Below are 15,206 nucleotides of genomic sequence, written 5' to 3' on the forward strand. Positions count from 1 at the left end.
ATTATTATTGTTGTTATTATTATCATTATTATCAATATTATTATTAGTATTAATATATAACATCGTGAGATCACGAAACTGTGCCGAAATTGTTTAGCGGGGAGATTTAAACGCTTTGTGTGTGTATAAATAATGATTCCTACGCTTTTCGCATTGTCGCTACAAACACCGTTGTGTAATATAATACGTATTATAATGTACGTACAATAGTACGCGAATGGAAGCGAGGGCTCGGGGATTGATTAGTTTTTTTTTTTTTTTTTTATTTTTCTCATCGCATTCCCGTACAACCTTTCACAACATAAAGATGACATACCTATACGTAACATAATAATGTACATGCATGCCGCAGCAACAGTTTCACGTTTATAATGTAAGGTTTACAGAAAATATAAATTGATACTCACGCGTGTTACGTACGTACGTATGTATGTATGATGTATGTATGCACGAATGCCGCAGCCATTGGGCTGAACGAGTAAGAGCGTGCGAGTTAAAGCGGGCAGAAAGCGAGGATGTAATTTCGGAGATAAAAATATTACGCAAGGCACCTTGCGAAGGTCGAGAGACCCAATACCAGTACCAGCAATACGCTGTGTACGCGGGGAGAGAGAAAGAGAGAAAGAAAGAAAGAAAGAGAGGGAGGACCGTACATGTTACGATACCTATTAATACATACGTACATATACATGTGTATATGTATATACATGTACATATATACACGAGGAAAAGACGAGTCGAAATGATCCGTGAAGGTAGAAAAATGACGGAAAAACGGAGCGACAGAGAGAGAGAGAGAGAGAGAGAGAGAGAGAGAGAGAGAAATGTTCCACCGAACCGATTAGATCAAGGATTCTCTCTCTCTTTCTCTCTCATCCTCCTTCTATCTATCCATCTCTATTATCTTTCTCATATTCTATTTTCCATTATATACAGCATATGTAATGTATAAAATAGACGTTCGTTGTTTTTTTATTCGCTCGTTGCGTACAATCTGTATTTTATCTTGTTTGTCGCGGATCGTCGCCGCGTTCACTTCTCGTCAAGTCCTTCATTTGCTATCTCTGTCTCTCTCGTCTCTCTCTCTCTCTATCTCTTCCTCCCTTCTCTCATCCCTCCCTCCCTCATCGTTATTTCTCTTTCTCTGGAAATCGAATATCACACATATCGCATTATACATACAGACACGCACGGCACCCGCATTTATATTCAGCTGATAAATCTTGCGACATTGCAAGGTTTGACCTGCCTCAACCCCGCTAAAATTAAAAATCTTTTTTCGTCTTGGACATCTATCTCGAAGCTCCCTGTTGCCGGTCGGCCACTGCTAAACGCCACGTATCATATGCGTGTATAAAGAGTTCGACGTCTAGCGAAAGATTGATTGATTGATGTAGTTTATTTAGCTTCAGTAGCTACATTGTAGGTTACAACTCTGATGTATAATTTATATTAAGGTTCTTAATCTATAACGTTTTTTTTCACTATTATTTATTTACTACTATCCCGACTCTCTCTCTCTCTCTCTCGCGCTACTTTTGATGTACGGCACTAATGCTCTTCTAAACCTTTGTAGTATTCCAGGGTGGCCACGCGTCTGGAAAACCGGGAAAACCGGGAAATGTCAGGGAATATCGTATGTCAGGGAAATGTCAGGGAATTTTTTGGTTGGTCAGGGACTTTTTTTCTTCGCTCCGCACTCATTCCTGTACACTCTAACAGTCTCTCTTCGACGTTTAAGCCTTTCGATTTTTTTTTTTATACCCCTTTCCTTTTCGTATTATTCTTCCGATACGCGTGGACCTCCCAAGAAGAACGACAATGAGAATGAGAAAAAGAAACGGAAATAGTGCGACGGTCAGTTGACGGAGAAAGGGGGTGAAAGTGCGGGCGGGACGAGCGAGGGACAAAACCCGGAAAACCGTGGGCCGTCGGCCACTTTTCACTTTTCCAAATTCCCGTCGGAAGCGGAATGGCCAATTTCGGGGTGAGAAGTCAAGGCTGCGCCAACCAGACCTGCTGTGTATATGTATTACACACACACACGCATTTCACCCGCAAGAAAATTGGACGGACGAAACCATAGCTGTGTACCTACTTGACAATGCACACTATTGTGTGTGTGTGTGTGTGTGTTTGTCTCGTGTATGTCAGTTACATGCATGGTTTGGAGTTCACACATTTTAGCGCAACAGTGCGAGAAAGAAGCGCTTTATGGATTGAGAGAAAGAAAGAGGGTGGAGAAAGTTTCGAGCGAATTTTAATCTTTCGAGGAGGTTACGGGAATAGAAAATTCGTAAAAGTTTTCACCTAGACATTTTCCTATTCAGTCACACCGTAAACTATTGATACTGTGATACGCATACCTACTTATAATGTACACGTGAAACGAATTTTTTTATTTTTTTTTTCTTCAAAGGTCTCTTCCCCCATAACGTGTATGAATTTATATATATACATATATATTATATATGTAGGTATCTATGCATATGAGATTAAACCTTTAATATGGGTAGAAACGAAATTATTTTTTTTGGCAGTAAAAATTGTTGTTTCTCCACTTTACGGGACCCAATTAACTTGTACTTCATTTTACCCATCTTCGTACGTCGATTATGTGATTATTATATCTTATGAAATTCTCGCTTCTTTTACACCGAAGTTCCGTTACAGGGTATGAAAATTAAAATTTCTTCGAAAAACTACTTTGCAATTAATTTTTGAAAATATTAATTTTTTTTTTTTTGTTTTTTTTTTTCAATTTTGCTACGACGCGTTTGATACTCAAAAATTTTAAGAACCTTGTTTACTTTTTTTTTCCGTTCATCGTAATTTTTAATTCACGTTACTCTTTCATTCGTTCGGTTTTAAAATTTTTTATTCTTATAATAAAAAATTAAATCACCGCCGCAAGATTAAATTATACACTTACGTAATATCGAGGGAAAGATGAAATTGGACGATGATTTCAGTACCGGATATCGCTGCAGTTGGTGGGACGCAGTTGAAAGTTCTTGGTCGTTACCTCGTGTGTTGATAATAACTTGTGCGTGCAGGTGAAGGTGTGTGCATATATATACGATATAAGCTTAATGCAACTCTGAATATATAATGCGCGTCTGTATGGTTTTATATATATATATATATATATGCGTATATACATATGTAATATGTATCTATTTATTTGTATATGGAAGGAAAAGGGGGAAACCGAGCTGGAAGTCAGACGGTAGCCGCCTGTCGTAAATGAGCGAAAGAAAGAAAGAAAGAAAGAAAGAAAGAAAGAAGGGGTTGGGCGTAGATGCATAGAAAATTGGGCGGCATAGATCGCGTCTCTCGGTCCGTCTGCGCGGAAGGACCCAAAACGGTACCTCGACCTTTTTTTCCCTTTCCCTCTCGGGTTTTTTTTTTTTTTTTTTTTTTTTATCAATTTTATTTATTTTTTCCCTCTCACGAGAAAAGATCAAGAGAAAACTGTACATATCTGTATATATTATATATCTATATATTACACATTGCAAGTTGAGCTTTTCGATTGTATCTTTGCGTATGTATTATGTTCACGTACACAGGTAATCTTATGTACATTATTTATTTAATTATTCATCCGAGTCTGTCGTTTCCTTTTTCTTCTTCATTCTTTTTTCTTAATAGATTGGTAGTATTTGATTTTCTCACCTTGTCTTTTCTCTTCTTTCACTCCGTACTTTCTTCGCACTCTTTAATTCATCTCTGTTTGTTATTTACGTCGTCGTCCGCGATGTTCGTCAAAGACCGTTTACCTCTTTGGCAATGCGAAGAAGGCGGCGGCGGCGGCGGCGGCACGCGTTGTTATTTTACGATTGTCTGGTCTCATTTTCGACTCCCCTCGTTCTCTTTGTCACCTTCTCTCGATATCGTTATCACCGCATTGCACCGCCGTCTCGGGAAACACTTGTGTAAATTTTTTTTGCCAATATTTTTACCCACCTTGCGCACGTGGTGAAAAACTTTTCGATCACACTCGAGTCGACCCCGTTTGCCAAAGCAATATACCTGTGTGTAATTATCGGAAAAGCGAATCGAGGAAGAGTAATGCTAGAGGTGAAGAAACGTTGAAAATATAATTAACTTACAAATGTCTGCAGTTTAAGGTCAAAATAATGCCTACGATGTACGTGCATACCTATGCACGGAGAGACTCTCTAAAGTGATCATCGCCAGCTCAGACATTCACACGTCGCGCGGTTACCGGTTAACTTTTACTTTTTATTTACATAATTATACACACACGCTTATAATACCAACAACCTGTCCTTTTTGCCTATGTATTTACCTTGGTTGCATACGTGCAAACGTTGCATGTACGTAGTATGCAGATACGATATGACGTGTCGAGGTTTCGATTGTATTGTATACATGTCGTTTTAACTCTGTCGCAGATGTACGATTTTTTTATTTATTTTTTTCTCTTACCACAATGTTTTGGCTCTTTTTCGCCGCAGTCTTGCAAGTCCTGTATAATTACACCCGTCGTGGTGATTACGATAAGACAAAGTTTATTGAATGAATCGCGAAGGATGAGGAAAAGAAATACTCGTCGCGATAAACGGTCTTGTGATTGTCGTTGTTGTTGTTATATAATAATATAGCGTTTGAATTAGACTCGCCGCCACGAGGAAGGATTTGACGAGAATAATAACAACGATAAACTTATTTCTTCGTTTTTAAACCGTAGGTATGTGGAATCTATGCACTTCCGAGTATCCGCATAGGTATATTATAATATGGCCATAAACCAAAGTTCCTTCTCCCCTGTTTTCTCATCTTTTCCAACCAACCACGTCGACGTCCAAGAGACTTATTTAAATAACTAATGATTCGGAGAATGATCGCGGCGTTTTACCTCATTACGATTCAGGATATTATCCCGGCGCGGAAGGAAGGACTCGCTTCCTGTCCCTCCCTCCTCTTTACGATTCTCTCTCACCGCCCGTCGTTTATACAGTCGTATATGCATACGCATTCGTGTATATACGTATACACACACGTCCTCGCATCCTTTGACGACAAGTATGAATTCCTTATTCGTCCGCTTCGATTTTCGCGAATCTTACTCATTTTCTTTTTACCCTCTTCTTCGCTTCTTCAATTATCATCGATACGTTTATACTTATTCTCGCACTTTGATTGTAATTTCAATAACTGTACCGTAACGCAATTGCAGTATTATCGTTTCAACAACGTATATATACACACACATACGTACATGCAGTTTAATTTGTCTCACAATCAGAGGGAAAAATCTAGGGTAGCCCGTCCTTGTGCCTCGTTCGGTTTGTAGAGCATTGGCACGGACGCGTTTATACATCGTGTGTACAACATCACCAGGTCAGTCGATCTGTGTACCTTGTACACACACGCACGCATCTATCCATACATATGTATACTTATATGCTGTAACCCAGTGAATCGTTTATCAACGAATGACAACAAAAAAAAAATCTTTTTCAATAATTTGGCAAAGAGCAAGAGAGGATAAAATTCTTTAATGCAGCAGCAGCAGCAGCAGCAGCAGCGACGTGTTGCGTGTGAGGTCGTAATACACGTTTATAAAATACCTATCCACCTACCTCCCTCTATATTTCGTCTCGTCGCGTCGCTTCTCTCGTCGTGCAGTGAGGAGGAAGACCCGGACGCGCTCGATGCGCGAGCCCTGACCTACATTGTCGGCAAGCCGTACGTACGTGGTGGATAACATACGGGTGTGTATATAACGCATGGAGACACGGTCATCAATCTACCTACCCTATGGCCAATGACTGGTGTCGCCATTCGTTTACACACTGTTATCACTCGGCGGTATATACATAGGTATAGCTATATTACGCGTGTGTATTATATACAATTTAGGGTGGGCCAAAAAAATCGACTAATTTTTTTTTTTTTTTTTCACTTCATACTCCGAAAACTTGGTTGGTAGAGAACCTCAAGAACATTCTCTCCGAGTATGAGCTCTTAATTTTAATAGGAAGGTCCTCCTCCTCGCAGTTTTCTATTTTTTTCTTACGGCAAGGAAGAAAAATACACATCTCGGTATCTACTATTTATAAAAAAAAAAAAATCGTCTCGTATTTTCGTGGGAAATCGAATCCTCTACAAAAAAGGTCTCTTACAATTTTTCTGTATACCTCACTGTTCAGAAGTTATTGAAGGCTGAAGTTTGATCATTTTAAGGTAGATGTCTTTTTTTTTTTATGAATTTTATAACTCTTCAACAAAAAGTCATTATAATACGAGCAACTCATGGTTAGGTCGGAAATTTACTGCTCTACAATAATGGTCTGTTATGATTAGTCGATTAAATTAACCGTTCAGAAGATATTCATCGTCAAACTTAAATGCACACTATTTTTAACAGTTTTTTGTTAATCGTTCAAACAATACCAATTTAATTCATGAGTTTCGGGGAAATTTATACAAATTTTAAGCTGTTCTTAAAGGAACGATATAATTAGATGAAATCGAATATCAGTGTGTATATTATTACGGTTTCCCCCTTCGAATATGCATGTATTTATTTAATTAATGAAAATGAAGATCTAATGTTCACTGACAACGTACGTCTTTTGGAATCAACGAGTATCTTTCTGGATTCCTGAAACGGACTTTAAAAACGTCACACGTCTCCTTGTACTTTTGTCCTAAAATAAACCGCCCCAGTCTTTTTCAATTCTCCCGATCATTTATTTCGCCCGTTTACTCTATATACAGACCTGTATAATATGTATTTTTATGATTTTCATCCCTTACGGGGGTGAAAAGACGCGACGGTACCTGAAAAACTGGAAACAAAAAAAAAAAAAAAAAAACCCGATAAAACGGGATAAAAGAAAAAAAAATTAAACAAAAAAAGAAATCCCCATGATGATCCATCTGCGGGGTGAAGGGGAGGGTGGCCAGGTTGGAATCCGAAGCATCTCTCTCGCTCTTCGTTGTAATATAATATAATGCCCCAGGTCCCCCCCCCCCCCCCCTTTTTTTTTGCTCCTAATCTTACATTATTATACCTGCTGCAGCGATCCTTTCGTTGGTTTTTCTCCTTCTCGCATACCGTTAGAAAAAAGATTTCCATCAATCCATCCACTCACGCACACACACGTAAATATAACGGGGTCAGGATGCGTTTTATATACATATATATATATAGAGAGAGAGAGAGAGAGATATATATATATTCCCTCTTCAGACCACCTTGCTGACGCTGTTCGACCAGGATAACCAGGTCCTAGGGATTCCAACTATGTTGCTGATGTGCTCGGTATAAGGGATGCCGAGGGGGCGAAAAAAGGCATAACGGTACCACAGCTCCGACCCTCGGGATTATTTTTTTTGCCCTTGACGTTCGCCTTATTCGTAGGATGATGACGATGCCGATGCAGTGCAGGGGGTCCGTCCGATAGATCTTCTTCTATCCTTGACCATACGCCAAAAGGGTTGAACGCTCTCTGTCGTCACCAGAAATTGGAAACAGCGGTTTTCATAATCGATCCTACACTCGATAAGAGTTTTCGGGTTTCTCTTCGCCGTTACGGTCATACCGTTTTGTGAAGGTTGAAAAATGATTTCATTATTATTGTTGTAACCGAACACAATACGGTTTGATTGTAATTTATGCTACGTGAATAAAGTCCTGTATTAAACGACGACAAAGAAATATCCCATTTGTGAATGCTCTGAACGCCGATTGTCGTAGAAAGATGCCTGGAGTCCCTCCCGATAACTGCTCATCTTACTTCTGTTGCGAGAAAGGATTTTTGACGCGTTACAGAATGTATTTTGCCACTTGAAGAAGAAAAAAAAAAAAAAAATTGACGCAACGTATTATTCGTTAGCGGTAATCACTTGGCGAGCCTCATGATTTTGTAAATTTGACTAATATTTTAATTTCTCTAAAATTGTATGAAGCGATTCACTTGAATCTACCAGACGTTATTCGATATTTTCATGATACATACCACTAAAAAAGTATTATTTCATTGAATTGACTAAATTAAAATCAAGATTTCGTATTTATAAGTATATTTTTAATTATTTTTATTAATTTTATTATTTACAACAAAACATCGCGTTCCCGCTAGAAAATTTTCTACAAAATGCGTCAACAAATTGATTTTTTCAAGAAAAGCAAAAACGTTTTCTTCAAGTGTACACGTAGTTGTTACCTTTACTGTAGATAGTTTCTCCTCCGCGTAAATTTCACCGCTACACTCAACACCTCTTAATCGTTCATCGACGTTGTCGCAAAGACGAGCAACGACACGAATTCCTTCTCCATCATTTCCTTATCAATTTTTTTCCCAAAATATTCTCCCACTCTTTGAATATCGGTTAGCGATGAGTTATTATTTCAACCCGAAATTTTCAAACGTTCGAATTACGATCGCGCTGTATTTGCAAGCGTGCGGGATGGCGTACAGTGAACGTTTTTCACCCGAAACTGATATTTCCGTTTTAAACCTACTACCTAGCTGCCTTTGTAACTGTGCATATGCTCTTCGAAGCGCATGTGTGATGGGTGTATAATATTTTACAATATATAGGCACTGCCGTTTCTCCTCACCCGATGATTTCCATTGAAAACGATGCTTACGATATTTTCTGGGTCAGGGCTGCAACGGTGCCGCAAACTTGTCCGCCCTCCTTTTCATCCCTGCACTTTTCTTTTCCTTTCTTCGTCTTCTTCTTTTTCTTTTTTTTTTTTTTCTTCCTTTTTCTCTTCATTCCCATTATTCTCATTCTCATTCTTGTGCGTTCTATTTTCTATTGAAACGCCGCTAACACACGTATCCTAGCCTCCTCCGAAGTTTCTTCTTTTACAATAACAATAATAACATCCATGAATATATTAGATTTCGACAATATTTTATTGCATACCAACAACCGCTCGACACAAACATCTTTACGCGAAACTCTAACGCGCTGATGGATGTTTGGCTCGACGCAAGCGTGTGTGTGTGTGTGTGGAGGTTGGGTAGTAGAGTGTGTAGGAGACGTATCACTCTCGATTTCGAAGCGCAAAAGTGGGTCATACGACGCCGCTTCGCGCCTGCACTCCACGTATGCGTTCTACTCGACGTATTCTTTGCCGTCGGTGTGTTTGAACGACTCCCTTCCCTTCCTCTTCATCCTCCTCTTCATCCTCCTCCTCCTCTTCTTCTTGTTACTCTCATTCTTCTCATTCCTCCTACCGTCAACATTTTTTGCCAGAAATTAAGAGTATATATACGGATTGTTGTTCGTATAATTACAATACGCGGGGTGAACGTGGAGAGATGTTGAGGATATAATTCGTCTATAATCAATTGCAAGTGTGTGTGTGTGTTTTTTTTATTTTTTTTATTCGGTTATTTATATCCTTTTATTTGTTAATTTCATCGATAACAATAATTTCGCCGATATACGATGTACACCGAGTACGATCGATTATATGCCAATTTTGCGATTTTTCACAACTCGGGAGGTTGTTGTGAATTCCGGTCCGCATTGTCATTGTAAAATAAATGCTCGTTCATCCTTGTGTTGCCGTCGCTGACCAACCGACAACGCGACGTTATGCGTCACATAGAAAGAGAGAGCGCACTCCGTGCCTGTCCAAGACTAAAGTAATTATGCAATCGAATTTTATTATACACGCCCAGGTCGTATGTTCTCACTTTGTGTGCCGCTATTTGCTGCGAGCGTTGCGAGAAAGTCGAGTCGACCGAATCGCCGAAATGCCTGACCTTACTTCACACACCTCCGGTATTACGCATGTGCGATACATGCTCCATGTGTGCGCTTGTGTCGTATAATTATCCTACATGCGTGAAACTTTTAGCAATATTGACGAAACACGCGCTATATGCGACATGAGAATAATTGTAATATGGTGAAATTTTTTGTAATTTTTATTTTTACTTTCAATAAGCGTTACTGCGATAGACGAAAGATTCAAAAAATTGTACTAGAATGTTTTATCGGTATTTATATTCTTCCCTACATTTTTGAAAGTATGCTTTTTTTTTGTTTTTTATATTCTACTTGGAAACTATGGAACACGATAGTGTAGAAGAATAGGAGCGGTTCTTATCTTCTCTAATTTTACCTCAATTGGGTCTCGTCATGGCGTCTTTTAACAACTTCTTGCTCTCGAAATCGTCTGTAATGAGAATTGCGAGTTATAAGTATACGTATATGTCGGTGGTATTATTATTGTACTCATACGTACATGCATGTATAAAACAAAGACCATGTGTCGTTGCGTTTTACCTGTCGGTAATACACGTACCTACCATACCGTATGTCCCTTCTTTATATAAATTACACTGCGCATGATATAAAATGCTTTCCCGTTACTCTCACGCATTAAACACCATATAAACTAGAACGTCGATAGTTTCTCTTATAATCGGCAAGTTTTCTATTATACCTAAATACATACGTACATGTCCACCTACTAGGTACATACGTACTTCGAAACGTGGCGTTGAAGATTTTCTAACGCTTTTCCATCCCCTCCCCATTTGAATCGTGCTTCTGTATCTTCAAAGAATTTACAGTTAATATTCATTAATGTCTTCACACTTCCGGCTAAATTTTTCCGTACGCTACATTCTATGCACTCGGCGATGTCTCGAACGTCGGCTGCGTTAGCGCCAGACATATATATATATGTATATATATATATATATAGTAAGCCGGAAGTGGGCAGGCATTAACCCTTTGAGTCATAGTGGTAGGTATTATTACCGTCTATTTTATATCCATATTTTGTATGCTTAGAGAACTTTGATAAGATGTTTCTTTACGATTTTTTTTTTTTTTTTGCTATTTCAGACAGTCTATGTACCAATAGGGTTTCAATACTTGAGAGTAATTATTGCGATATAATGTAAATTATTGTCGTTGGGAATGAATTGATTGAGAAAAATCGTGAAAATTGAAGGAATAATTAATTTTCGAGAAATATACCCCTCTACACTTGTTATACATGTTTTACAAATATTATAAGCTTTCGGGGTCGCTGATTACGAATCTAAAATCAGAATTTGAAAATTCGTAATAGCGAATCCAATCGAAATCGGAGCGATCACGAAAACCCTTGCGTAAAGTTTTTTGACCGTATTCGATGGAATTTGAAATTTTTTGTCCACCATATTGGATCCCACCATCTTGATTTTTCAAAATCTGATCTCAGATTCGTAATAAGCAACCCCGAAAACGATAAAATTCTATCTTATTATAAAATTTGACTCGGCACAACAATGTGCGACCGAAAGGGTTAACGAATATCACCGAACATGTGTTCGCGGTGTGAAAATGCGATTAAAAAAAAAAAAAACCAAAAAATCGAAAACCCATAACAGCGGTTCAGTTTCAATTTCGAACCTCGATTAAAATCACGTCCACACGCAACAACGTGCGAGTTGGAGCTTTATCGAAGATTGAAATTTTTCCCGAGTATAGTCTGTAAAACACAGGAACGGCGTCCCCCTTGTAACAACTTTTCCGTCAATATAAATATATATTATAATTTATGCACAGGTACGTATCTTGTGTCTAGTCGGCGCTCGAAGCGGAAGTTCGTAAAAATACAGGGTGTATAAAAATTCGTCGGTTGACGGCGGGGTTCGCGGGGTTGGGGGTGGGGGTGGAAGCGACGACGACTCGACTCGGCGTTCCGGTCGATGCGACTAGACGTGCCCTCCTTCACCTCGTCCTTTCTCCTGCGCGCGAGCCGGCGGCGTGATTCAAGGTCGGCCAAGGTCAGCCCTTTCCTACCTACCCTTGGTTGCGTCGCGTTGCGTCGCGTTGCGTTGCTCGTTCGTTTCTTCGTTATTCCCATCTTTCCGCTCATCCTATTTGTATGAATAGGTATGCATACATACAAACATGTATAATATATAATATAAATATATACATATAATAAGCGAAACTATCCTCAACAGATGCAAAACAGCTATTTATTAGATTCGATTAAACGCATGCAGGTAATAAAATTGATCTTTATATTCGGTTCGGTATTTGTCGTACGTTGGATTACATACTAATAATTTTATTGATCGACGGTGTGAGTCAAATCGATGAGTGAAAAGTTGAAGAAAATTCAGAAAATGGAATTCCGGTATGCACGCGTATTGTTTGAGATTACAAATAATCAGAGATAAAAACGAAACGAGATGAAATGAAATGAAATGAAATTAAACGAAACTAAATGAAATGAAAACCTGGGTATCGCAACACCCGTTTTTCGCCCGCGTTGGTCATGTTCTCGTTATACTCACCGAGTGCTAGGGGGTTGTTGCCAGGCAGGTATTCCGTGCTCGTGTATACGTACGTATATACACATATACATACACGTGTTTATATATAGATATAAACATAGTTATATACTCGTACGTACATCCGCACGCTATGTACAAGCGATCTGTCTGCTGCCTGCCGACTGCCGGCTTGGTTTGGTTTGCCTTGATTGCCCCCGGATACAGAGCCCAAAGCTTTCATGTCACCCGGCAACGGCGACGTTTCCTTTCCTTTCTTTTCCTTTCCTTGCCTTACCTTTCGTCTGGTTAGTTTTTTGGAAAAATAATTACACGTGTTACCGCTGGTGCATTTGTCGATTTGTAATAATCTCTTACTATTGTTATAGGTAAACACCGTAACACGGTTAATCGATGTACGATAATTTTCTTACAAGCTGTATCAAGAGTAGCTAGTGCTTTTAGTGTTTGGAGAAACTTTGAAGGAAAGAAAATAGAAAATAGAATATAGGTTGAAGGAAAACTGTGGTATATTGTAATTACTCTCGTCACGTTTAAACTTGATGTTTATTAGCGCGGTTAATGTACATGCCTGTTATACGTATATAGTTGAATGGTTCTGTTTTCTTGTAGAAATTTTCGAATATAATACATGTAGTAAACAAGTGCACTGTTCACACTCGCGAACGAAAAAGTATTCCCTTGATTCTGTAACAGCAACAAATGAGCGTTGTAAATATATTATAGTTTGATTTTTTTTGTTTATTTAATTTTTTGTTCTATTCCCTCTATGTCCTTAAAATTCATCAAGGAATATCGCGAATAACGTGTACCAAAATCCTTGATACAATATCGATGGGGTTAAAGAATGTGGCAACTCGTGTGGTTAATAAATTATTGTATACACTTGTGACAAGGTTCGCGAGCAAAGTATCAACGGATATAGAAAAAACAATTGACGTTTATTCGCGAGCATCAATCGAAAATTTTCATAAACGGATAGAGAGAATGAGAGAAAAAGAGGAAAAAGTGCGCGTGTCGATATAAAATGTACGTAAAGTCGATGTTGGGCCGGTTGGCTAGGCCTGGGTGATGGGCGATGGTTGATGGATGATGGGTCGGCGTAGCTCTGGGTCGATCGATAACGCGGACGTGAAAGAGGAGCACCCAGGGGACCTCGAAGACGAAGGAGAAAAAAAAGAAGTATCATCGTACTCTCACTTTTTCCCTAATTCTAGTTTTTTTTTTCCCTTTATTCCCACCTCTAGTCATACTAGTCGCACACTTCCCGGAATTTTGCAACCAGAAGCTTAGCGCTTGTGAGCAACGCTTTTAGATTCGTGCGGCGGGATATCGATCGCAAAGTGATCGAAGTGATCGATGTTGTGGTTATTGTATGATAACGCAACGTTGAAACCATCCTGGGGAAGGAAGTCGTTCTCGCTTTGTAAAGAAATAGAAAGAGAGAGAAAGAGAGAGGGAGAGAGAAAGAAAAAGTGGAGAACTGGCGCAACGTTTTGCCGCAGGCGTATATTATGTGATATTTCCGAATGTCGTGGACTTGACGTAACTGAAGTTACTTTTTATTTATTTTTAGTTTTTTTTCGTTACGTTTTTCTTTCCCTTTCGCCTTACCTTCTCGATTCTATTTTTTTCTCGAATCGATGCAGGTTGGTGAAAGAGGAAAAAAGCGGATACATATGGGTAGTATTTCTTCTTTTTTTTTTTTTTTTTTTTATTTTATCCACGCACAAGAAATCTGATCCTTCACTGTGTTTAAGCATCACGCATAAGACGTCGAGCATTGTCAGATCCGAAATGACGCGGTAATGGCAGAAAAATCTTTATCAAGCGATATGATTCTAGGGAAAAGTGTCAATGAGAGTTTATCTCTAGTGAAATCATATTACCATATTGTTAAATTCTATTTTTTCCGAGTCGAAGAAAGCTTTTCTTGACTTGAGTTTTACTTTTCAATTAAACCTTTAACTTTCGTTGTGTTTTTGTTGCTGGGATTTATTTTTCGTATATATGGTGGTTTTTATATCGTATAACTCTGATCGACGATACAAAAAAAATTGTTAAAACTTAATTACGATCGAATTTATATGCGAAATTTGGCAAAAGATGAATCGACAAACAGAGAGGAAGAGAGATAAAAAAAAATAAAATAAAATAAAAAGATAGAATGGTATTGCTCAATGAAACTGACGCATTTTGAGCACCAGCCACCGGGAATTCCGGCCTGTGTGTGTATAAGAACAACAACACAAGCTAGAACAGCGAGTCTAAGGAAGGGAGAATTATTGCATTAAAAAGAGGATTGTACATGAGTGGGTCAAGGAGAATCGCAAGCGTTGGGCTTTCACTTCCTTTACACGAGACTCTCCGACGCTGGATTGCAGCTATAATATACGTTTACTTCGTGCTCGCAAACACACACAAATGAACGAATACCCACAACCGCTTAGACGAAACGAAGCGTTTCAGCTCTCGTATGATCATTATATACGTAGGGGAGAGCCGTGTCAGTTGTAAGAATTTTTACAAAATATTCTCTTTTCTCGCTCATTATTCATCAATTCAGACTGGTTATTGTTTTCCCAAATTCATTGACCTTCGCGCTTACTTTTTTTTTTTAGTTTGATAATAAGGTTCGTTGATATTATTAAGAATCGAATTAACACTTCGTATCACAGACACATCATGGGACAATCGTATCGAAAACATTTGTTTTCTCCCGATAAACGGTTTTTTTCCTATTGTTACTGTAACGTGAGTAGGATACTTTTTTCTTCTTTATATCTTTATAATATATTGAATGACAACAATTTAACAAATCCGAGGAACACTTGTTGCATACAAAGAAAGCACTACCATTAGTGCAACAGATATGTGCCTATTTCATGAGAATGAAGTTGGTAA

At 38.6% G+C, this 15,206-nt stretch overlaps 1 protein-coding gene across 5 annotated transcripts in view; it reads left to right on the plus strand.

Moving 5' to 3' along the window:
* Positions 1 to 15,206, plus strand: part of LOC124179643 (ecdysone-induced protein 74EF) — a 122,729-nt gene that overhangs the window by 81,012 nt on the left and 26,511 nt on the right. The window lies entirely within an intron of this gene.

The sequence above is a fragment of the Neodiprion fabricii genome, chromosome 4, assembly GCF_021155785.1.
Source record: "Neodiprion fabricii isolate iyNeoFabr1 chromosome 4, iyNeoFabr1.1, whole genome shotgun sequence".
Classification (NCBI taxonomy): domain Eukaryota; kingdom Metazoa; phylum Arthropoda; class Insecta; order Hymenoptera; family Diprionidae; genus Neodiprion; species Neodiprion fabricii.